Here is a 24,603-nt window from a genome sequence, read left to right on the forward strand (position 1 = left end):
GTTTTCAAAACACATGCAAGTCTGTGGCAATCTTATCCCTGTGGAAGTCAGTGGAGCTGAAACACAGCCTCCAAGTGAAGCACTTAGCCAGATATCCTCCGGAATAATCTCCTCTTTAAGGATAACATTAAGTGTGTATCTCAGGGTTACATGCATGTTTAAGTGCCCCTTTGAATATTTATGTAGCTGCATTCCAAGAATTGGTCTTCCCTGATTTAATCCTTAAATTTTTCCTCAAGATATTTCTTTGGAAGAATCACATACACTGTTCAGATCTCTTCTGAAGCAGGAGGCAGATTCATGGTGCATCACCCAGTGGGCGCCTCCCGGAGTGAGAAAGAGACTGCCTGTCGAACAGCACTGCAAACATGGAATGAGATTATTGGTGAGATTCCTATAAGTCACAGAAAAATAAGGTGCAGAGGCAGAATTGACCTTCCCTATGATATTTTCAACAAGGTTTTTTTTCTAATTTTCTGCTGCTTTACTGTGTGTATATATATATATATATATATGTGCAGGACAGTGTATTAGTGGTGATGGCATGTGAGGCAGAGGTTAGGTGTAATCCTGACAAATTTGAATACATCTGTTACTGTGCAGATATTTTATGTAGCCATGGCACTAATTACTATAGAAAACTAAAATCAAATTCTTCAGCATTGAATCTGACTGGATATCTTCAGGTGGCAAAATGCAATATTTTGAAATCCCTCTCCGAGCACTTAAATATAACTTTAAGAACTAAGGTATGAAGTTGACAGAAACACTGGAAAAGAAGAATTTCAAAATGAGAAGATGGCAAAAAAAATTAGTAGCGTTCAGTTTTACAAAACAGGGTACAAGAACCTACCTGATGAAGGTATAAGAACAATGCAATGATGTTGTAATGGAAAGTCCTTACAATATCTTCTGATAATCGCAGAGAGAAAAACGGGGACAAAAGTTCGGTGAAATCAAGCACATTTACAATTGATAAAGCAGGTATTTCACAGAAGTAATGCACTGACTTGGGGAGCTCACTCACCCACTTCAAAGAAAAAGATTCTATAGAATTGCAATAGGTTTAGATGTTTATAAACCCAGAGAAATTTACACTAAACAGAAAAGCAGCTTATATCAGGTAGCATGTTACAAATTTTAAGACAGAAGTCAACTACTTTATGTCTGGATTTAAGATATAACATACTCCAAAGACATAATATTGCCAACGTATTCACTTGGGAACTCCATATGTTTTTTCTGAAATATGTGTTCCTGGTGACTGTGAGGTGAAATACAAAGACTAGCTAAAATAATCTGTTCTAATAGTTATTTGCAATTCCTATGTTTGTTTGGATTTTTTATTTATTATTTTAAACACTACTTCAGAAAAAAAAAACAAAAAACATTGCAGTATGACAAAGTACTTAAGCATCTACTTACCTCTGAACATGTGTTTAAACGTACTCCAGAGTGGGAACTTTCGTCTGGTAAAATATTTCAGAATTTGCATTCCTCACATGGTGAAATTGTAGCACTCCTGGTATCAACCAACATTTTGTCACTGATTTCAGTGTTGGCAGGGTTTTACCCTCGAAATCTAACAACTGGTAACCGAGGAAATATTTGCTCATCTTAAAAAAAAATCTCTATTGTCAGTGGTTCATACTGCTCTCTTCTGACCTGCTCTTGGTGAGTGAAATCTTTATTCTAGCCCATCAAACCACTCTGCTCTCAAATCCTTCCTGAACACTCATTTGCTCTTTGGTGCCTACAAGAAATGGGTCAATAATGTTACAATAGCACTTCTCTCTTTCTCTCCCTCTCTCTCTATATGGATATATATACACATACATACATATATATGTGTGTATATATACACACACATTAGTTATTTTATCTTCTTTGTTTTCAATGCACCTTGTCTTATCCATGTGTGCCTTGTTTAGGTGTAAGTGCTTTCTGATGACATCTGTCTATATTTCATGTCTCGTACTGCGGAAAACATTTTCACATTGCTTTACAACAATGAAAGGTCATCTCTTACATTGCACCTAACTAGCGGAGGGCTGAGTGACGGGACACACTCTGTTGTGACAGGGACGTTTGCAATTTGGGAATGCTTTGGCTGAACTGCAGCATTAGAGAAGCACAGCTCCAATGCAGCCAAGATGGCTGTACTCTGTATGTTTTGCCACAGAAAGAGAAGCCCCTGACATGAGTTATATGCTGTTTCTTGGGTTGTTTCATGTTTACAGAAATCTTCTTCACTCAGTAGTGCTGGAAGTCAGTCAAACACTCAGGAGTATGGCTGATGTCCAGACTCTTATATAAAACTTGTGAGTCAAGCCAGCAGTGTGGCAGGACAGGTATGATGAAAATCATCTGTTCTTTGCACTGCAGGCCTTGTATCAAATGATTTGCAAATGTTTTTTCTGACTTAGAAAAGATAGCCTAAAAACCCGATACACAGAGTTTCAGTATAACAATTATCAAGCAATCCTTTGCCTTGTTCCTCCTTGTACCATTTTTCAACCTCCACTGATGCCAAATACTGTTTTTTTCTGGTAATCTAGAACCTACTGTGCTCTTTTCTCTGAAAGGGAAAATATTGCCCACACTGTAACTTTCCTTTCAAAGGAGCAATTTCTGAACTGCCTTTAAACATTATGCAAAAAATGCTGTTTTCTGGACCTAAACCGAATGCCCATGGCTGAGTCCAGCCCAGGCAGTGCACTTCTTTTCCGATGTGAAGATGGCATTGTCTGGGCCACAGGAGTCAAGAATTAAGTTCTTCCTTATCTCTGCTAGGATGTTGTACTTGCCTAATTGGTTCCAGCCGGAAGAGCTTAGGCACATCTCTGAATGAGAGATGGTCCACTGATTGATTGGTTTGGCTCCTGCCAAAGCTCCTTTGACCTTCGCTTCTTAAATAGTCACAGCCTAGCCTGTATAGGGCTAGGCTTCTGCTCCTGTCAACGCACCGTTTCTGAGTATGCCCTCTTGTTGCCATTATGACTGACTGGAACTCTATTTGCTTCCATGGTATTTTATCATTTCATCTAGGCTTCGGGATCAAGAGCTTGGTAATGGATAGAGCAATGTTACTTACCTATTGTGAACAGAGGTGTCAAAATTGGGTCCTGCGTCATTATGTCTGAGCCTGCCTAGGATCAGACTTTTTAATTTATTGCATTTGACTTATAGTTTCTCTTTTTATACATGCCTAGTGGTATGAGTTTACATAGAAAAAAGTGTTTTTAAACAGAAAAACAAATATTTTCCAGATGGATAGTTGAATGCTGAAAACACAGTGAAAACCACCACATCTAAAGCTCATATTGTGTGATCTATTTTTCACAGAGAGCAGGCATACATAATTTGGTTTTATTTTTACCCTAGAATTTAATGCCCTTTGTGCAAAATGTAGAAGTTAATTGGTAGCTAACTCACTTTGATGGTATGTTTGCTGTGCTTGAGGGACATATTTTCCCAAATTGCCACATTTTAAATAGATTTTACCTTGCAGGGCTTACTTTTAGCTTATCATTACAACTTGGAAAAATTCACTACCTTTGCTCCATGCAGATAAGTGCTCCCAACACACTTAATAATGAGATATCATGTATATATATGCAAAGAAAAAAAGAGTAGAGAGAAAAAAACCCTCTACTGTGAAGGATGTAGCAAGTAATTGTTCACAGGTTGGACACAGGCATATCATTTTTCAAGATGCACGAGGTGTTTCCTTAAGAAAAGGTTGAAGGGGGAACTCTTTTTGTATTTTCAAGGCATTCATTTTTGTCAGATGAGAGTCAGAAATGTCAAATTCCTGTATGAATAACTGCTTCCTGTTCTCACATTTTGCTGAGCATTATTGGTAGGAAGCTGCTGAGCATTCAAAATCTAGAGTTTTATCAGGAAAGAGAATGACTTAGCACTCTCACCTGATCCAGCAAAACATTTTGATCCAGACCAAACTACATCTGGGCTTTATTCATGTACTTACCTTGCTGAGATTCATCAGCAGAGGTTACTGGCCAGTTATTAGAGTTGGGCTTTATAGAGAAACTCAAGATATAAAAATCAGTGAGAAAAGCTGAATATCCTTCCAGGAGCTATTGGTATGCAGCCCCAGGTTTCAGATGAGGGTATACTGCTAATTGATCATTTACAGGAACTTCATAACTTTTAAGCTATTGCAAAGGGCAATTACATGTGATTTTTTGTCAGGTGGTTTGTTTGATCTTTACATAGACTGGAGAAATCCTAAGTTCTGTAGTAAAGTCACATCTGGGGGGTGTGTGTTTTGTTTTGTTTTGTTTTAAAATCTGAATAGTAAATGAAAGAAGACATTAGAATGTAGTTCCTTATGAAATCTATACTCCTCTGTGATAATTTTGTCCCTGAGCTAAAATTTACTTAACTGAAATCATATTTCTGTTTTTCAATCAGGATGAAGATCACAGAATTGCTAACATAAAGTCAACTTTTTGCAACACAATATTCTTCTTCAGTTTTATTTAAAATTGGGACCAATCTTTTTTACAAAAAAAACCCCACCTTGACATATGCAATGCATCAAAACATATTAGAGGTGTTGCCCTGGAGTGTTCTGCACATGCAAGTGGAAAGTGGGAGTTTAACATGCCAAATATCTGAAACATAAAACTAGGCAAGTAGGTAAGAGACAAAGCTATAATTCATTGTGGCTTCACGCGATGTTCTTTTCCCTCTCTGTGTAAAAAGGAAACCCTCTAGGGGTATTCAAACTCTGAAAATAAAGTATTTTAAGTCCAAAAAGATTATAATAATGTGAAAGTGTTGGCTTGAAATGACAAAAGCCCTAAGCTTTTAAAACTTTACAATGTTTAAAGTTTAAAGAATTTGCATGAAACTGTCATTAGTTTACCATAACCATTATTACTGCTAACAGCAGTTCAATCATATGTCTTAAATCTGGGATTTCGACAGCTCAGGGAAATTATCATTCCAAATAAGTAATGTGAGCAACTTGCTAAGTTGCTGAATCCTGAAGAGTAGTCATTCCTCACCTTTTTGGAGGAGAATTCTCCACTGGTCTCTATGTAGTTTCCCATCAGATGGCAAACATGCTTCCCATATGATTTTTTCCCACCTCCAATAAGCCCTGAATGTGTTTTTGAGTCAGTGCATCCCTTGATGTGAAAAGTTACCTAATAATGTTACATAAATATGGTTTAGCAGACTGGTGTGACTGCCTAGGTTTACATTCCCACAGGGCTTCTGCAGAAGTCCAGCAGATGTGTCTCCTGGCAGAAAATCAGCCAAGATAATGAGAAAAGACTTCAACTTCCATATGCTGGTATCAGCCCAGATTTAATGTGCTCCTCTGAGTGCTTCCCTTCATCAAAACTTCTGTAGCACTCTGGCACGTTTTCTCAGCCTCTTCAAGAGAAGATGTTCACAGAAAGGCTGGCAGTGTATAGTTACTCTGCTGCGTCTGCTTTTCTGCTCCTTTTCGACTGGTCCCGATGAGCTTAAATAGAAGCTATATTCTCTATTTTCCCTCACCTCTCACATTTGATTGTGACCAATATCAGTTAATACATTTGAATGTATGCCTATTGCTAAGAAATGTAGCCTTGGCTGGCATTAACAGGAGTTTCGCATTTGTCTTAAAGGTGAATTAATTCTAAGTCTTTATCTTAAAAGTCTCATTTGATGTTTATTAGAATAATTTCAGCTGTATTATTGATCCAGCACCCAAGGAGAGCTTGGGTTTTGTGAGAAGTATTAGCAGAAGGAGACCTAAGTGTTCCTCTTTTTTTATATTTATATAGGATGGGGTTCAAGTCTTCAAAGGCAACTGGGTGACAAAATGCAGGGAACATCCATAGGATGCAGATATGAGGGGAAATTATACTCAAGGTTGAGGCTAGGTTGCTTCCAACTTTGTCAATTCCTTCTAGCTATCTAAAACTTCTAGGATTTTAATCTAGAAATTCCCTCAAAATAATGAAGGAAGTTGGAGGTAAAATGAAGTTATTTTTATTTTGTCCTTTTGAAAAAGTTTTTTATTATGAATTATTTCAGAATTTAAAATGTTTCTCCTCTTCCTTTTGTTATATCTTTCTTTTCCCCCTGATTTAATTTTTTGCTAGAGTAAGAATATAGGAACTCTGAGACTGATCAGAATAAGAATCTGGTGGAAATCTTGATCCTTACTGTTCGAATGCATAAAAACCCCATGAAAAGCATTCACAGAATAATGTCCTCTTGAGATAGGTGTTAACTGCACCAGAAATTGTTGCAACTCCATTGCAGAAAGTTTTATACTCCTCCTACCTTCTTAATGTGACTAAATGATTTATTCTAATCCCACTACATTCTTGGTTTCCAAGACTCTTCCTGTGGAAACAAAGTTTACAGTTTGCCTCAGCATTGTGTGAAAAAGCATCACTTTGTTGTTTTTTAATGTACCCAAAGATAAGGAAGAAAGTATGAACAGGGACCAATAAACTGAAAAATGCATTTTCTATGTGCATGTTACTGTAAAAGAAGGAATCTTGTAAAAATAAAAAAACCAAACAAACGGTGTCTTGCAAAAATATTATTTTGAGAAAAGATCAATTTTCAACACTCTTCTGAGCATATTCACAAAGTTTCAGTCTGTTAGATACAAGAAGATCCTGGTGCTTCTGCCCCAAATGGACTAGATACAGGGTTTTTTTTTCTGAAGGAAAAAGAGGTCTTACCTTAGCAAGGTTGGCACAGTAGTTGCAACTTATTGCCTGAGCATGGGCACAATGGATCCCAGGCCCTTGTGGCATTATACTTTTCCTCAGAGATCTCAGAGTGTCTCCAAAAGTATTTTAGATATGAGGAAACTGAGACCTGGCAGGGGGAGATGATATGTCCAAGGTCATGGAGTAAACCAGAGACAGAAGTGGGACTGAATTTGTCCTCTCAGCCCAAACTAGGACACTTACCAGAGCTCAGGATATTGTCTGTAGTCAGGCTATATCAGGACAAGATGCTAACTGAACATCAAACTGTTATTATTTTCCCAGGAGAGTGTGCAGATGCATACTTTGCCATGTCAGTATGAGCTAAGTTTAACAGAAATGGTGCTCTGCAGACCTGTTCCTTCCTGATGACAAGCTGCTATAACTAAGCAAGTATTTACAGGGCAAAGGCTTAAAAGTGGTGGCTTAAAGTAATCTCAGCTAAGATATCTTCAGTCTCGCTGTTAGCTCCTGGTCCCTCCTTTCCCACTCACAGTTTTCCAGTCCAGGGATGTCACTATTTACCAGAGACAGACAGCTGGAGGGAACTTGTTGCACAAGGCAGTATAAGCAGGATCGTCATCCCCACTGTGGGAGTTTTTCTTCATCAGCTAACACAGTGCAATGGATGGGCACCTTTAGAGATTGCAATGAGTGGCCAGCAGTCGATAGTATAGATGGGTCAACCCATTTCTCCTGGAGCAAAAATTCAAATGCAACAACTTAGTCTACAAGGGAGTCAAAAGAAATGTTTTCAGCCTGAAACATGACTTGTGTGTTGCTTGTTGTACAAGGGACAATTTTAAAGAGATTCTTGTTGGTACACATGCAAAAACTAAGGAAAGTTTATGGTTCAAAGTATTTTCTTTTCATTAGCAAATATTATGTCCTGAACCAGATTATTTTACTTTAGTCTGGTCACATGAAGATTACTTGTATATAAAACACACCTATTTGGGATATGCTATAAATTATATAGAGAGTAACAGTAAAAGTGATTACTTTATGATATGCATTCCTAGAAATATTGTTGTACTGTATATCTGGTAATCTAGTCAACTAATATATGGTCCTAAATGAAGGTAGGAACTGAGACTCTCATCTGTAACTATTCTTAAGATATTCTTTGCCTGTTATACAATGCAGGTGAGACTATTTCACTTCTGTATGGTGAGGTCAATAAGTATAGAAAGCTGTTTTGTCTTTGAGTACCATTTTTTTAAACTACCAAAATTTAACAAAGATCTAATCCCAAGGTTCATATAACTACCCTGCTGCCTAATAAAGAAGGCTAACCTGATAGCTCCTTAAAAATCACTTACTAAACCAGGAGAACCTCTATTTAATGGAGTCAGAAATTATCTTTTGATGTTATTTTTTAGCATCAAGAAACTGAGATGGTGACAAAGTAAGATAATTTAACTGCTGCTTCTTGTTAAGACCACAAATAGAGCTCTGTTGTAAATTGGGTATAACATAAATATATTATATATAACAAAAGTGTCATCTAGGACTGTTGCTTTCCTACCTCCATACACAGGGATGCATGAACAACCATTTATGCAGTGAGGCACCTATCGCACTCCACTACAAACTCAAGTGGGACTGGGAAGATCCTAAGGATGATTGTAATGCTTCCAGGGAAGCACAGTCCCCCAGGTATAGTCAGAGCCCCACTGATGCACTTGGACAGCACAGGATTCAGCTCAACCTTTAGGAGAGATGGGGATCACCTTTTTACAATAATAAGTGGGATATCTGGACTCAAGTTCTGCTTCAGTCTGAAGGATTTCTATCTATAGTCTGTAATTCCCAGGAGGATATCTCAACCTTTAGTCAAAGTTTAGATGGTTCTGCCCATCCCATCAAAATTAGGTCAGAGTACAGAAAGTGTACTGCCAAGATTGAGAGTGAAAAGAAAGAAGAGGGAACCTGCCAAAATAGGTACTTAAAATACGATTTTGTCTTTGAAGCGTTCTGATTTCTATTTCTAATATATTTTATCTAATCCCTCTTTACTATAAAATACATAAGCAGCCTCTATGAAAAAGAAAAAAAATAAAATCTTACTGAAATAAAACGTCACAGAACACAATGCCAGATATGCTTGCAAAAGACAGAAGAAAAAAGTTGGAAAATCTGATAAATAATAATTTATCTGACACTGTTGGTCTAAGATTGCAGATTACTGTGCAGGTAGAAATGGCTTAGCCCATGATGAATGTTAATCAATTATATTTGTTACAAAAAAAAATTAAACATACTGAAATTTTGAAGGTCTTATGAAAATTCTTTTTGTAAAATTATTGATAAAATATCACTATTTCTGTTATCTTAATATTATGTAGATAATAGGAAAATTTTTAGCATAATATTGGACTTGGTTTTGACCTCTTTAAATCAATCATGAGCCACTGGTATAAATGGTTCTATCTAGGTATTAGGTGTAATATAATTAAGAATAAAACCTGAACTTATTAACTATCAAACTGGTATATTGCTTCATTCTCTGTTTTTGGCATCCTGAGTCACAGCTTTTGCTAAATGATTGAACTTTTGTCTTTTGCCATTAGGTGATTAAAGTGCATGTTTGCAGAAAGGTCCCATACAAAAGAAGTGCTTATAATAATTACTTGAAGATATGAGTCCTCCCTATAAAATGTACAAAAGTATGAGTTAAGAACCCCCTTTAGGTCACAGATTTATGTATTCAATTGCTAATCTAGAGACAAGGTGGATATTCTTGTTTCTCTTCAGTCAAAGAAACTGAATATATTCAGTGTGCACTGTAGTACTAGACTGCTTTCAGGTACATGAGCCTGTAGACTAATGTTCCTGATTCTATTATTTTAAATTTGGCCGTAAGTGGCAATGAAAATACGTGATAGATGTAAAAGAAGGAAGGAAGTTCTAGTTTTAAAAGTCAAGCAAAGATTTTGGTTTAAACTCTGAAGACAGTTCAGCTGTATAAATAATGCATTCTAAATAGGTGAAGCCACTAACTGTTACAGTGGAACCATAAAATGAAATAATATTCATTAAGACAAATATAAATTGTTTTTAACTTAAAAACAATGACAATAATGCATACAAATACTTGTTTCATTAGTTTTTCCCCATGGATTCCCTCAAATCAGATGAAACAAAAAGAACAATTGTTCCTCATCTAGTAAAGAGAAATTGAACAGTAATTTAAAGCAATAGCAAACATTAATTCTAGAGTAAATTTAAAGTCTGTAAAGGAGTACAGTACTTGACCCAAGTATAAGGTCAGTTCTGCAGATACAGATCCAGCGCTAAGCAACGTATGCAAGGCCAGAACCTGCATCATTAAAGTAAATGGGATTTGTACTCTTAGTAGGATTTAGATATATGCTGAAATGTTTCTCCAAGGGAAGATAGATTTAGGCTTATGATTGCATGATTCCCTGAATTGAGGCCTGGTACAGATAAAAATATCAACACCGATTTGGATATTGATAAATTCATTCAATCTGCTTCAATGAGATGACTTTAGATTACAAACTCTTTTAAGTGCTTGATTTTAATTTGGAAGTGGAATTGCCATTTTCTCTGCAAAGAACATACCACAAAGAGTTAAGGTAGGTCACACATTTTTTAAACAGTTTTGCTACATTTCTATTAATTTCCTTTCTAATAATGACATATTTCCTTTTTATTGCTGATGGTGTGCTTAATTTTCTCAAAGCCAAATCTTGGTGTTAATGCAGGTCAAAAAGTCTTTTGCATAGGTAAAATTGCCTGTTTTCACTTTGTCACAGTAGGTCTAAAATAAACCACATACCAAGTACAGTCATAACATAAATGTCTGGGATTTGTCTCCATTTTTTAATTTTAAATTTAGTTAACATGCAATTTAAGTGTAGTTTACATAGCAATGAAGAATTCAATTGTTTGTAATAAGATGGTTTCCAGTGTCTCCAAACATAGGTAAAAGTTATACTTAAACATAGATATGATATATCTGATGAAGAAGGTAGAACACCCCCCTTTATTTGAGACCCCACTTATGTGAGACCCTACTCTGAAAGAATAAAACTGTGTCTAAATCATGGGTGATGTGGTATCATAGAAGTGGATCCGTAGAGTGAAATAATTGGGGCTGAAGTTTCGATGTCCACATTGTATGTATTTGGAAGGGTTTTATTTCAGATGGGCTCTAGTGCAGTCTGTGGCTAAAGGAGCATTGCCAATCAGTGCATTATGGGGGTTGCCAGGAGATATCATCTGGCTCATCTTCTCTCCAAAGGAATCCATCGTACACCCAGAGCTGCTTTGTGATATGAATCAAAGCACGGTGAATCCGTATTTCAGGAGAGTAAGGTCAAAAGCACCCCGAGCTGAATCAAAACACTAACATAGATGAATTCATAATAGGCACCTTTATGTTTTTACTATGATCTATTTCTATGGAGATAGTATGCCTGCCCTAGATTGTATTTGTTTTGCCTTGCTTTGGTGAAAGAAGTGTTATAGATTTTTTTTTTCTAATACTCTTTTACTTTTTAATGAAACAAAATCTTCTACATCCATTTTGGACATATTTTTATTATATATCGGATATTCTGTTATTACAATCTCTGCATGTTCGGATGAAGAAGTTGAAGCAAGTTGAGAACTAATCACTCTGAAGTGTACAGATACCCCCAAATTAGTCAAGAAAGAACTGGCTCAGATACCTAAATTAAATCTAAATAATGCTGCAAAGAGCTCCAAGCAAGCTAGTATACTTGCTAGAATAGAGGTGCCCTAGGTTAGGGCACTGCCCAAACAGGTGTTGATTTCCAATATTTGCAATTCTTTGCTGCATGCTTAACCAACTCATTCATGCTTCTGTTCTGGCTGGTGCTCCTACATTGGTTATAACTGCCTTCCTTCAGGATGACTTTTCTTTCATATATAGACACTCACTCACACTGCTCTATTGCTAGCCTATAGCTTTTATTTGGTGCCCTTTTGTTTTTGCTAAGACTCAGTCTCTGAACTTCATATGATACTTAAGTAAATGCCTGCTCGAATATATCAAACTATATATGGCTGTGGTTTTATCAAAGCACAAGAAAGATAACTGTCAAATTATTGATCTCACAAAATATAAAGCATAATTTATTTAGAATTACACCTAAGTGGTGATTATTGGATAAATGTTTAAAATATTGGTTTTATATCTTTGCATGAAAGAGGCTATTTTAAATGTAGTATTGGGGACATACTCCGACTGTAGTTTTTCTGAGGAATATTTTTCTTTTTGATGGAGTCAGGTCTTTTCTACCACTCAATGAGGATGATTTTAAGAAAATAACTTAATAGTTCCTCCCACCCCTGTCACAAATTTCAGATAAGCCTTTAGAGTGAGACAAATATTGAACTCCAAGTTATTTAGTGTCCAATGGAGACCTATTGAAAAGAAAGAAGGAAAATAACATTTTTTTATATAAACTGATTTTATGGCAGTATCTTGGCTTCTTTAAAATTTATTGTATATATTGATGACTTGAAGCATCTGAGGACTGGACTAGTTGGTAAAGGGTGAGACTATTTTTTCCCAGCAATGACTAAGGGTTCCAGAGATGTCTAGATGTTTTGTCTATGTTAATACTAAGCATGTGAGTTGCCAGACCTGGATTTTATAGACAGTGGACTAAACTCTGGTTTACTTCACTACCTTGGACTCTCTCTCTTTGAAGGCAGCTTCATAGATCTTTTTTTCTTTCTTCCTTTTCTCCTCCTCCCACATTAGCTTGCCTATCAAGTCCTAGATGTTGCAAATGGGCAGTGCACTTGTATTTAACTACTTGCTATAAATGCCATAAGAGAAATAAAACAAGATTCTCTCTCCTCAATTCACTCACTTAGTCTCTTTCTCTCTCCCTCTCTCTGAGAAAGAGCCCAATTGTTTTAAGTTTAAATATACCCAATCAATTTTAATATAATGTTCTTTCTCTGCAAATGAGATTAGCTTATTCACATGTTCTAGTAGTCTTCAAGTAGCTTTTTCTAATGTGCTTTCTTTGTCATCCTTCATTCTGACAATGCCAAAGCCCCATGAACAACCAGTCTTTTTTTTTTAATAGCAGTCATAATCACAATGCCATATTACTTGAGTGACCTGAAACATACCTGTGTTTTTCTTATGCCTCTTCCAAACTGCTCTCAACTATCAGATGGTGAATAGTCCCAAATATTAGACTGAAATATGTTTAAGTTCTGAATCTTTTTGTATGAAACATGAATAATCAAACAGATTGATGGACAAAATTACTAGAAACCACAACCTTGTGAAGCATTATGATAAAGGAGCAAAAATAGCACAAAAAGTAAATTATTCTTTTTTCACAGATCTTCAGGATTTTTGCTTTGAAACTGAAGTTGTTGGAACCTGAGAACAGAGCAGGTGTTGTATATTCGAAGTCCCATGGAGGTGACTGATTGCTGAGAATGCATGGAAATGCGTTCCAATATCTATTACTGAAACAGCTAAATACACTGACGACTTAAGCAAGTCATTTTATGGTTTTATAAATGCACAGCTCTTTGTCATGGAAGCAGCCTCAACCCTTTTATCTTACAGGTTGAACTAATCTTACTATGTGATTTAATTACTTTCAAAGGTTTGTACCATTACATTTACATGTCCACTGCATTTAGCTCTGGAGTAAATACCAAGAACCAAACACTAACAACTTCAGTTTTTAAAGGCAAGGTTCACAAATTCCTATTTCAAGTTTTTGCCTTATTTGAAACAAAAAGAAATGTTCCAAATAATTAAAGAAAAAACTCCACCACAAACAAACAAAAAACAGAATAATGAATCCATTGAGGAACAAGTTTTGCTTTCCTTCAAGTCCTGATGATTGTAAGCCCTCTATACTTTCCTCTCTAAAATTCTACTGTACTTCAGCAGATACCTTACAACTTCTCAGATTCCTAAATTCCCTTTATTGATTTTTGTAGCCTTTGCATTGTCAGTGCTATAACATGCTGGTTTTATTATTTTCCCCAACTCTCCAGTTGGGTTATTGCATTCATGTATCACTTGGAAATTTACAGCCTATTTAATAGCATTTTTATTTTTTATGATTTTGTTACTCCTACCTTTTAAAAGGATCTTAGGGAATATGTTTTACCTTTCTCCAAAATAAAAACAAACTAAAAAGCTACCTAGCTAAATTATTACTTTTATTTCGACCATAGAGAGCGATGAAACAAAAAATATTTTAGATTGATGCAAATTACAACATCGTAATCATATCAACAGTGTAAAGCCAGCTTTATGATCTGCCTGTTTCATACACTTCTGATCACAAATGGAGAAATGCAACTATCTACAATCTTCTTTGCTTTGCTACACATCAGAAGAGCAGACTCATATTAAAGTATATGAATGTGATGGTATATGTTAAAGGAGGAAAGAGATGGTAGAAGGAGAAAGAAAGAAAAAGATGTTGCTGTATGGTGGCATTAGGCTTTTAAAATGATGATGCCAAGCATTTTGGACTGTAGTAGAATTCAATGTCACTAAATATGGATTTGAGTCTTCCAAATGGCAGATGAGAAATCTCATTTTTACAGCAACTTTCAAGATTTCAGACTGTGTTTCTGTTTTACAGTAGAAAGAAAACACAACTTTGCAAATAACTTCTTGCAGCTGGAGGGTTTTTGGGTAGTTAGTTAACCTAAAATGTAAGACATCTAATGCAAGGTCATTCTTAGCTGAATTAAGAGCATCATCATTGTGATTTAAAGTGCAGCAAGGACTTCAGAATGAATCTCTAAACATCCCAGAAAAGTGACCTAGGTATGAGACCACTGAGTAGTATACCAAATTTTTCCTCTCTCCTCTTGATGAAACTGTCACCTGATGAGGCATATAAGAAATGTTCGGCTTTAGCTAAATCTAATTTCATTTAAAATTTTCTGACCTATTCAGCACTGAGCCCTTCACCCCTATGTCTCCCTTTCACACCAGAGGTGGCTATATACTGCCCACGTAGGGGCACTCACAGCCCATTTAGTCCTGAGGAGAAGCATTTCAGACCACTGGGAACTCGCCAAAGCCTGCTCTTCCTAGGTTGCACTTGCTGTAGGTCAGTCTCAAGCCACATGAGCAGGACAAATTAAATAAGTGTGTGCTGATGAATTCCTCTAACATCTGGTCTGAAGATAAGGACAGCCTGTTCATTTAAACCTTCATCAGTCTAGCATTTCACAGTAGCAGTAAGTGTACTCTGAGAAGAGTTTTCTGCAGGAATTTTTCTTGTTGTAGAGGAAAATGCTTATTACGAACATGAAATTTAATGTTGGCTGAGAAATTCAGTATTGTCTCAACATCAGCAATGTTTGGCAGAAGTTAGGGAAAGGTCATTTGCCAAGATCTTGAGTGATCTAGTTGTCAAGTTACTACACAATGAAACCAGATATAGAGACACATGTATTGTCATATAATCACCCTGACATACAATTATCTGTATAGGAGACAAATTCTTTGGGGGGGGAGAGGGGGGGAAATCAAAAATGGGAAAATTTACTAAGTCAGAGAGTTCTGGGCATGGTGCAGTAGATTTGATACATCTATATGACATGCACTTCATACACAGGTTTGAAGATGTTGAAGGTGGTCTGAAAGGTAGTATTGCAGCAATTCCTAGGGTATTTGTGTAGTAACTGAAACTTACAAAGTAAGAACAACATTCTTGCTGTCCACATGACCAACGAGTTATATAGATACGGCAGAAATTTACCTCTGACTTCATTTAGTGGAGAACAAATACTACCTCTACATCTGTCTCATGGCTTAGCAAGATGTAGGTTTTCCAGATTGAGTCTATTAAATTGGGAAAAAGCCATGCTATGAAAGAGACTTACTTTGCAGCATTGACTAACAAGCTAAATGTACTATTTTTTCTTCTGAACTCATAAAACCACCCATCTGTAAAATTTCAGTCCATTTCCCTAAATGTAAGTGATTCAGTATTTTACAGTAAGAAATAATGAACATTTTCATTTATAAAGCGCCCCCTGCCAGCACACTGTAGGTGCCACATGGATTAACTCTAATCAGAACAACCAACAACAATTAAAACATCATTAAATATTCAATACACAAAAGCCCCCAAACCAAACAAAGCAGCATTATCATAAAAGTCATCTAAGTTTACAAACACAACATTAAAAGTTAGTGTAAATCTGCTGTCTATGTACATCTTTCAATTGCTTACATTTCATAGTAGGCTGCTAATAAAGCAAACATAAAACTCTGAAATTGCTGTGTCTTGGTCTGACCACAGTGTGCTGCCCAGAGGCTCTGAGCAAACTGAATAAATATGGAAGGGATGATTCTGTTCAGTCCTTTACCTTTACCACCAGGACATCCCCTCTAGTTAGGTCGTGGGATACTGGGAGCAGAAAAACTGGACTCATCAGAACTTCAAACAGAAATTCTGTGAAATCAAAGCAACCAATCAGTCTTGATCACTTTTGGCTCATTCAGGTTTTTGCTGTGTTTTTCTGGATTTCTATTTAGGGATGGAGGAAAGAAGGTTTATTTATTAACCACCTTCACTCCCTGAGGCAGTGGAGTATGGTACCCAGAAGCACAGTGCACAGAATGAGCAACAGTGATCACGGTGACAATACCTTAATTTTGGAGCCTGTTTGGTGTTTCTAATTTTAGACTGAAGCTTAACCCAACTGGCAGGTTGGATCAGCAGAGAATTTTCTTCCTTGAGTTGGGTTAATGAGGACCAGGAAAAAGCCCTCTTTTGCAGCACTTAGCATGATCCTCTTCCTAGGATTCCCTGAAAGTTTTATTTACCATGTTCCTTAGTCTTACAGGAGCTTGGAGACTAACAATGCCCTTGAAATCCCCCTCTTCATTTTCACTGGACTTTAAATCAGGTGATCAGAGTATGGAGGTACCCAAGAAGCAATTTCCAAACAAAAAGACTTCCATACTTCTGCTGTGAATCCTTCAGCTATGTACTGGATCTCATGGGATAATTTTGTCATTATAAATCACAGTGAAATTAAGAAACTGGATTTCATATGGTTGGCAAAGTACCAAAGAGTCTTTTTCAGCATTAAAGATAAAATAGGTCCATAAACTCAAGATGTATCAAGAAATTTTATTTAAACAATGCTGGCTTCCAAGTCCCACTTTGTTCAGTAATGTTACCCCTTTTCTTTCATCTTTATGAGCTTGCCCAGAGCATAATGGATTGTCATAAATCATGTTGGATAATTGCCAATCATTGTCAATAAAACCGAAACCTAAAATAAATAATACAAAACTCTTCATCCATTTTGTTTCTCTTTAGGTATTACAAATTATGTAGGACTTAGTATGAATGACATAAGAGGGGCTTCAAAGTTATAATAGGTGGAGGGAGTGTAGGAAGAAAACTCAGCATAAGAATCTTGAATGTAATGATGTTCATCTTGAAACCCAGCAACATTTCAATACCATTTTAGTACAAGACTAGTTTCTGTGACTGCTTGCATACAGAACACTCCATGGTCTTCCATGTCCCTGGAATATGCCACCCAAAGAGGCATTAGGTTAACAGGTAGAATAAGGCTTATTACACCATAAAATAGTTGATTTATCACTTGTTTGTTCTATGTCAATATAATTAAAGCTGAAAGGTGATGATAGCTTTTGAACATCTGTCTTTAGCTTTCATATTCTTCACAGTCTGTTGATTGGGTTATGTTTTGTATTATTTCAATGTCCACAACTGTCAAGTGAAATGGGAGAGTGCTCATATGAAGTGGTGAGCTGAAGTCAGAAGCAGCACTTCATTTGTTTTTTACGTTAATAGAGTATGACAGCTCCAGCTCTGAACAAATTTTTTTCAGTTGTTTGATGGGTCTCAGCTGCTCCAAACTGGAAGGTGACCAGATTTTCTTTTAGTTGAAAAGTAAGGACAGTTAGAATAGAGTTGTAGGCTTTTGACTTTTTGCTAACATATCATTAAAGTCCTTCAACTCTTTTAAGATTCTAAAACATCAAATCTCATGAGAAATTAATGGCTGTACTGAAATATTATCAACACACAGGATGGCCAGTGATCTATAGACCTAAACATCACAACAATATTTTCTCTTAAAAAAAGAATAATAATTTTGTTTTATAGGATTTCTGTTCATAAAGATCCCACTATCTTGCTTTTCAGGGAGCTGACACTGAAATATTCACCAATAACTAAAAAATAATTTCTAATTAGAATTCTTTTTTCCAGTTGTTTGCAGGAAAGTATCATGTCACATTTTAATGTGCTACAAAATCACTCAGACACATACTGCTTTATGTAAATTTGTGGCATCAAAAATATTTTTGTTAATATTTTGGGAGTTCAAAACAAGGAATATTTCTCAGATTCTGCAGCAGAAATGTAGGAATTTCTGGAAAGCTATATTCAAAATAATGAACTGAGATACTGAAGAGCAGAATGGACTTCCTCCAAGATAATAGCATCCTGTCTAATCTTGGAGAACACTATTTAACAAACACTGATTTATACTGTCCATTGGAGGTGAGCCACTATGTGGCATTGTTATTAGGGTACCATTCTATAAACACTAGAAATAATAGAAAAAGAAAAAAATCAGTAAAAGCTTGAAAAGGGTCTGAAATAGAGCATAAAACTAAGGAATATGTTTCATTTAATTTTTGTTAGACAAAACCAAGACTAGTGTTTTAGTCTTATGCACTAAAGTCAATTCTTTAGTAAGTTCTCTCTGTATGGCTCTTTAATTGTGTGGGTCAATAAACATTACCTGGAATATGGACAAAAAATAACTAAACTCTCTGTTAGCTTATGAAAGGCTTTATCTTTAACATATACTGTATTATAACTTTTCCCCCCAAGGAGTTTGTATCAGTGCCTCTTAATAAGTAATGGGAAACTCATTCAGCTTAGGAACAATACTGTTTACTGCTAGCCCTAATAACCTCATTTTTATGGCTGCCAGCCAAATTTATTTATTGAAAGTTGTATTGCTGTAGCAGCTTTAAAACTCACCTCAAGGTAAAGTTATGTTAAAATATAATTAACCATTTTATTGCAGCTCATAATTGTTTTTCCTTGAAGGGGGAAAATGTTTCGGTTTCCACAATAATTATAGAGGAGTGACCTACTCTGCCTGGTTCTGAAGTACATGAGTTTTCAATCAAATTGGAAGCACATGCAGCTCCTGCAGTAAACTAATTTTTACCTCCTTACCATTTGAAACATTCAGCCACATCAGGAAATATTCCAGGAAGAGAAGAAAAATCAAATACTCAGCTATACCCATGAGAATATTTGTAATCCTTGGCATATTTTTCTTTCTTTAAGCAAGGATTTTAAATTGATATTTTGGAAGGAGAAAAGGACAGTAGTTCATCATTTGCTGCAAATTACTGTTTGTTTTTATTTGGTTTTCTTAATTTTCTGCATAGCTGTGCTTTATGAAACATGTAATACAAAAATACTAAAGATGGAAAAGATATTTTGTTGGTCCTTTTTCCTGCCATTTTATTGTTTGATACAGATATGAGATTTTAGTTTGCCCTCTTAGACCATCAAAAGCATATTTCACTTCAACTCAGATTTTATCAACATTGCTGTGTTAGCACTAGCAACTGAAATGTGTATCTTATTACCTCTAAAGAGAATCCAAAACTCTAGAAAGAACACAAGATAGTTTTATCCTATTTCCTTTTTAGCTGCTCCCTGAAACTACCCATATCACAGTTACATTCTTAGGCATATAGAAAAGCAGCATTTGGAAAGAAGGAAAAAAGACAAGAGAAGGAACCAAACCAAAAAGAAACAAAAAGAACTAAAGATTAAAAAGAAAAAGTTTTCTGTTTTGACATATAAATGAGGACACATATTTTTACAGTTACAGAAGTCATGTTTGGCAATATTTTGAGATCATTTAAAAAACAGTGTGTGTGGAATTATATAGAAAACAAAAACTATAAATTTAATAGTTACTGCCTATTTTCATTAGGGATGTGTCATCTAAGCTAATTTTTTTTGTTAGGACAGATTATAAAGGATAAAAAGGTTAAGATGAGAGTGCTATATTAAGATAACTCCCAGTTTATGTCAGCTGACCCATTGCAAAGAAGGCTAATGTTTGGACCAGTGCATGATCTGAGTTCTGACCAGGACTGTTTATGCTCCTCATCTGGAAAATGAAAGTATTTCACTGTCATCCTGGACATCCAAGAAAAAGCAGCAGATCATTTAGAGTACAAACTTCTGTATCACAGTCCTTATGGGACTATGATAAGTCCATGCATCTCAGAGAGGAACCTGCTTGTTAGTCTCATGCTTATAGATACTTCAAACTGTCTTAGTGCCTGCAGTATTTCTGATTTAAGACAATCTCCCATTACAGATTATCCAGAGAACAAAAAAGGTAAGATTGTAGGGCCCCTCCATGCTCTTCTGGATTTCTCAAATTTCAGAGGACCCACAGAAAAGAATTAATTGCAGCAGCACTCAGTCTCCATTCTTTCCATTTGTTTCCAGAGCTGAGAAAACAAAAGCAGGAAAAAAACAAAGCAAAAACCCCTACAACAAAACTTCAGTCATTCTGGGTATTGATGTGCAAATGAACATCAAGGTGTCCCACTTTGCTTCTAAGAGTCTCATATTCTAAAAAAAACACATGCCTTTTAAAAACATAGCAGACCATCTATAAAAAATGTAATTATATATTTGGAAAGGGAGGAAAGGGACTGATGTGTAGAATGGTAAACAGCATACAACTGCAGCCAACTCTATAGATTTCAAATAACCGATCTTGTAGGAAATAATGAGCTATCTGCTAAGAAAGGAAAAAACAGAGGAACTGGTAATAAACAAACTCCGGCTCCCATGTGTGACCTAGTACAGTACAATACAGTTTAATTTTATTACCTGTCATTCATACTGAAAACAAATTTGCAATTTTCTGCAAATATAATGGGAATGTTCCCAGAATGTGTAAGTGCAGAGGAGAATGGGATATTTCTGTCAAATGAAACACTGCAGTATTCATCTCCAAAAAGAAAGCAGAATGACTTGATATTTTTGCTCAGGAGAGATGTATGATTCACACAGTTATAGATTATAAATCCAGAAAGGACTGCTGTGATCATCTGGTCTGTTTTCTACATAAGCCAGGCCAAGGGACTTCTCTCAATTAATTCCTGCTCAGGTTAGGACATACGTAAAAGACTACTGTAAAACAGGACAGTGGTTGATTGCTGTTAGTATCCATGGAGTAATCAGCTTAATTTGTAACTAAGATACAGATCAAATATTAAGAAAATCTTTTTTACTGTAAAGACAGTTAAATACTGGAACTGGTAAGCCAGTGATCCTTTTGAATCTGCCACTGGAGGTTTTTAAGAACAGATAAGCATGGTGTACATATAGAGGATGTTGTCTCATTGCCAGGGTTGGAAGAAGAGGATGAAAAGATTAGATGTCTCTTTAGACTCTTTCCAGCTCTGCATTTCAATGGAAAAGAAACCTTTGTTCATCAGTAGCTGTGGAACATTACACAGAGTGAATTCACCCAAGGAGGATTTGGAAAGAAGGCTTTAGGGCTTTTGAGAAGACCTTCCTCCCTCTTTAATTTCACAAGCTGAAATGACATGATAGCCCCGTAGCACAGCAGTGCAGCATCTTGATCCATATTTGTCCACTATTGTATACAATATCTACCATTGCAGGTGATTATAGGAATATAGTAGGAAAAAGAAGCATTTTACACATTCTCTATTTCCTATATCTTTCCTAAGCAGGTACCAGTTATAGGCTCAGCAAGATAGTTTACGTTAACGTACCTGAATGTCAGGTAGACTGCCACAGCCAAACAGTCCTTGTAAAAGCACAAAAATTTCCATGCTGTGGTTAGAAATGACTAGTATTGTATGCTGCAGAGATCAATTATGAAGGAGTCTGTGTGTAATGAGCGTCAATCCTTCATTCCTTTTAGTCACCATTAGATTTAAACAAAAGACCAGCAGTGTTCATTGCCTTTACTTTACATTTTTTGCATATTATTTGTCATAACTTTGAGGTACTACCCATGTATTTTCTTAATCCTTTATTGATTGCCTGTTTTGCTTTTGGTCTTACTGGTATTGTACAGCTATGGATTATCCTAGCTGCTGTGTGCAAAGGCTTCTCCTTTAAATTTTTTATCATTCAGTCTCATTATATGTCCCTGTGATCTTGGAAAACAAGGACAGAGTGAACAGATGTACTGAATTCAACCTCTCTGTGTCTTTTATGGCACTGTAAGGTCCTAATGTATCCCTTATTCAACTCTCACTCAAATGAAAACAGTACCAGCCGATTAATATTTTTTTCCAGATAAGGAGCCCATCCAAGACTAACTATTTTTAATTACTGTGTCTGAATCTTTTCCAGTTAAAGCATACAGTTCTGAGATAATGTGTCCAGAACTAGTATAACAAGTGAGGACATACCTTGATTTAAAGAATGATTTTAACATTGTCATTACTATCTTTTTGATGTATATATTCTTAAGTTTATTAATCAAAATTATTTTAAACACTATTTCATATTTAAAAGAAGCTATAACTTCCTGAGTAAAAGTTGCAATTGGTCAACCTTATCAACAGAGTTCTATCCAAAGGCTGAACTGGCTGTATTTGGAGTCTGTGGAGCTTTTGTTCTGTCTTGCAGAGTACAAGGGAGTAAGTGAGCCCAAAAGATGTCCTCTCCTGACCATACAAATAAGTTACACTAAATGAGTCTCAGCAGGAGTTCTTAGGGCTTGATGCACAAGAGGGACCAGGATCAGAATTGTAATGAGTTGTATTTAAGCACTCTGCCATTACCAGGATACATAGTCCCAAATTAAGTGTCTAAATTCCCTCGTAGTGAGCGGAGAGCTTCAGGAACCTATCTCCACTTCTATTTACAGCCATTAATCTTCTCCTGGCATTTAAACTAATCATCCTTTCTCTGAGAAGTAACAAAGATGAAGGACACACAAGACTTAGACCTTATAGAACACTTCTGTTGGGCTATGCAAGTTGAGTTCAGACTCCTGTTCATCCTCTTATCTCAGAGGTTTTAACTCCAACTTTAACACCTTTCACATAAATTACCCATAACCTGCTCTATACGTGGACTCGATACCTGTCCTAATGAACCAGTCCCACTCTGTACTGAATAATTAGACACTCAGTGAATGGACAAGAGAGAAATAAACTGCAAAAATTCAACAGCTCAGTATTTAAGGCATTCATAAACAACATGGGAAAGATAAGTTCCCAGCCTCTGTTTGGTGCATACCTTATTAGTTGCATAACATAAAACAGCTTGAGCAGGGGAGATTAAACAGACACAGCCTACCATAGTGAACAGTTCAGTTACGTTCTTAGGAGATGGAGAACTTGAGTCCAAGTCCAGTCCGGCTGAGAAAGAATTTGACAGTAGGTTTCCCACAGACTAGATGAATGACCTAATGACTGGGCAAACACTGTTGCCTCTTCATTACTTTGTATGGGAAATTAAATGCATTTTCCTACATGGAGTCTCATAAACAAAATAGGCAGAGGAATTCCAGAGTTGTGCTACTGGCTTGACTTTTAAGCATGAATAGGTACAGGCAGCTGAATATCACCAATACATAGAAGCAGAGCACAACTTTTCTGACTCTGGCAGGCATTTTTCAGGTGTGCTGAAGAGTAAGAAAAACTGCAATATGTACTTCAATACCTAGCTGTACTTATACTGAGGACCGGCATTAACAATTAACAAGACTTAACTGACTTTCTATAATAGACTATATGCTACCCAGGTCTGGAAATTCTGCTAAATACTGGGGTACAACTTGACCTCGGTCCTGCATATCTTTCTTCCTCTCTCCTTTCTGCAGTGTTTATCCATCTGCAGCCTATGAACATCAACACAAGTCCCCAGATTCTCTACTTCTAACTCTCTACTGCAGTCTTTTCTTCTCTTTAAAACCCATAAATAGAGACATTGAGAAAGGGAGACGATTAATTGCCAACAGCTTTCTGAAAGGATTGCACTTAGCTTCTGATGGAGAACAGCTGTGGTGCACACTCTAATACATGCTATGGATGGGAAAGCATGGTTCCAGCTGGCTGAGGACAGCCACAAGGTCATTCATCAGTGAACAGACTCTCTCTCAAGTGTCATGTGACAGACCCAAAACTGTCAAGAGTATTGAGTGGATCTGCCTGTACCTTTTCCTTAAGTAAACACTCCAAAACCGTGAGGTTTTAATTTTCCAGAACTACAGTGAAATAATTTTTGAAATAGTGAAATATCAGATCTGTTTGGAAAGGAGAAAAAAAAAAAAAGGAAACAAAAAAAAGTAAGTATGTGCTTTATACTGATTAAGGGTGGGTCTTTCCCTCCAGTCTTCCTCTCCTCTTTGCTGCTTCTGTTGTTTGCAAGAAAATTTTGCAAAACCTCTAGTACACAAAGAAAATGTCTACCTTGTGTGTGGCTATGTGCCTGCATGGATGCAAACATAAATAGAATTGCGGCCAGCAGGTCGAGGGAGGTGATTCTACCACTCTACTCCACTCTCATGACACACTACCTGGCATGCTGCATCTAGCTCTGGGGCCCCCAGTACAAGACAGACATGGATCTGTTGGAGCGGGTCCAGAGGAGGGCCATGAAAATGATCAGAGGGCTGGAGCACCTCTCCTATGAAGAAAGGTTGAGAGAGTTGCAGTTGCTCAGCCTGCAGAAGAGAAGGTTCAGGAGAGATCGTATTGTGGCCTTTCAATATTTAAAGAGGATTTATAAGAAGGCAAAGACTTTTTACCAAGGCC

The sequence above is a fragment of the Nipponia nippon genome, unplaced genomic scaffold, assembly GCF_047370975.1.
Source record: "Nipponia nippon isolate SJK-2023a ecotype South Korea unplaced genomic scaffold, ASM4737097v1 scaffold_4, whole genome shotgun sequence".
Lineage (NCBI taxonomy): Eukaryota > Metazoa > Chordata > Aves > Pelecaniformes > Threskiornithidae > Nipponia > Nipponia nippon.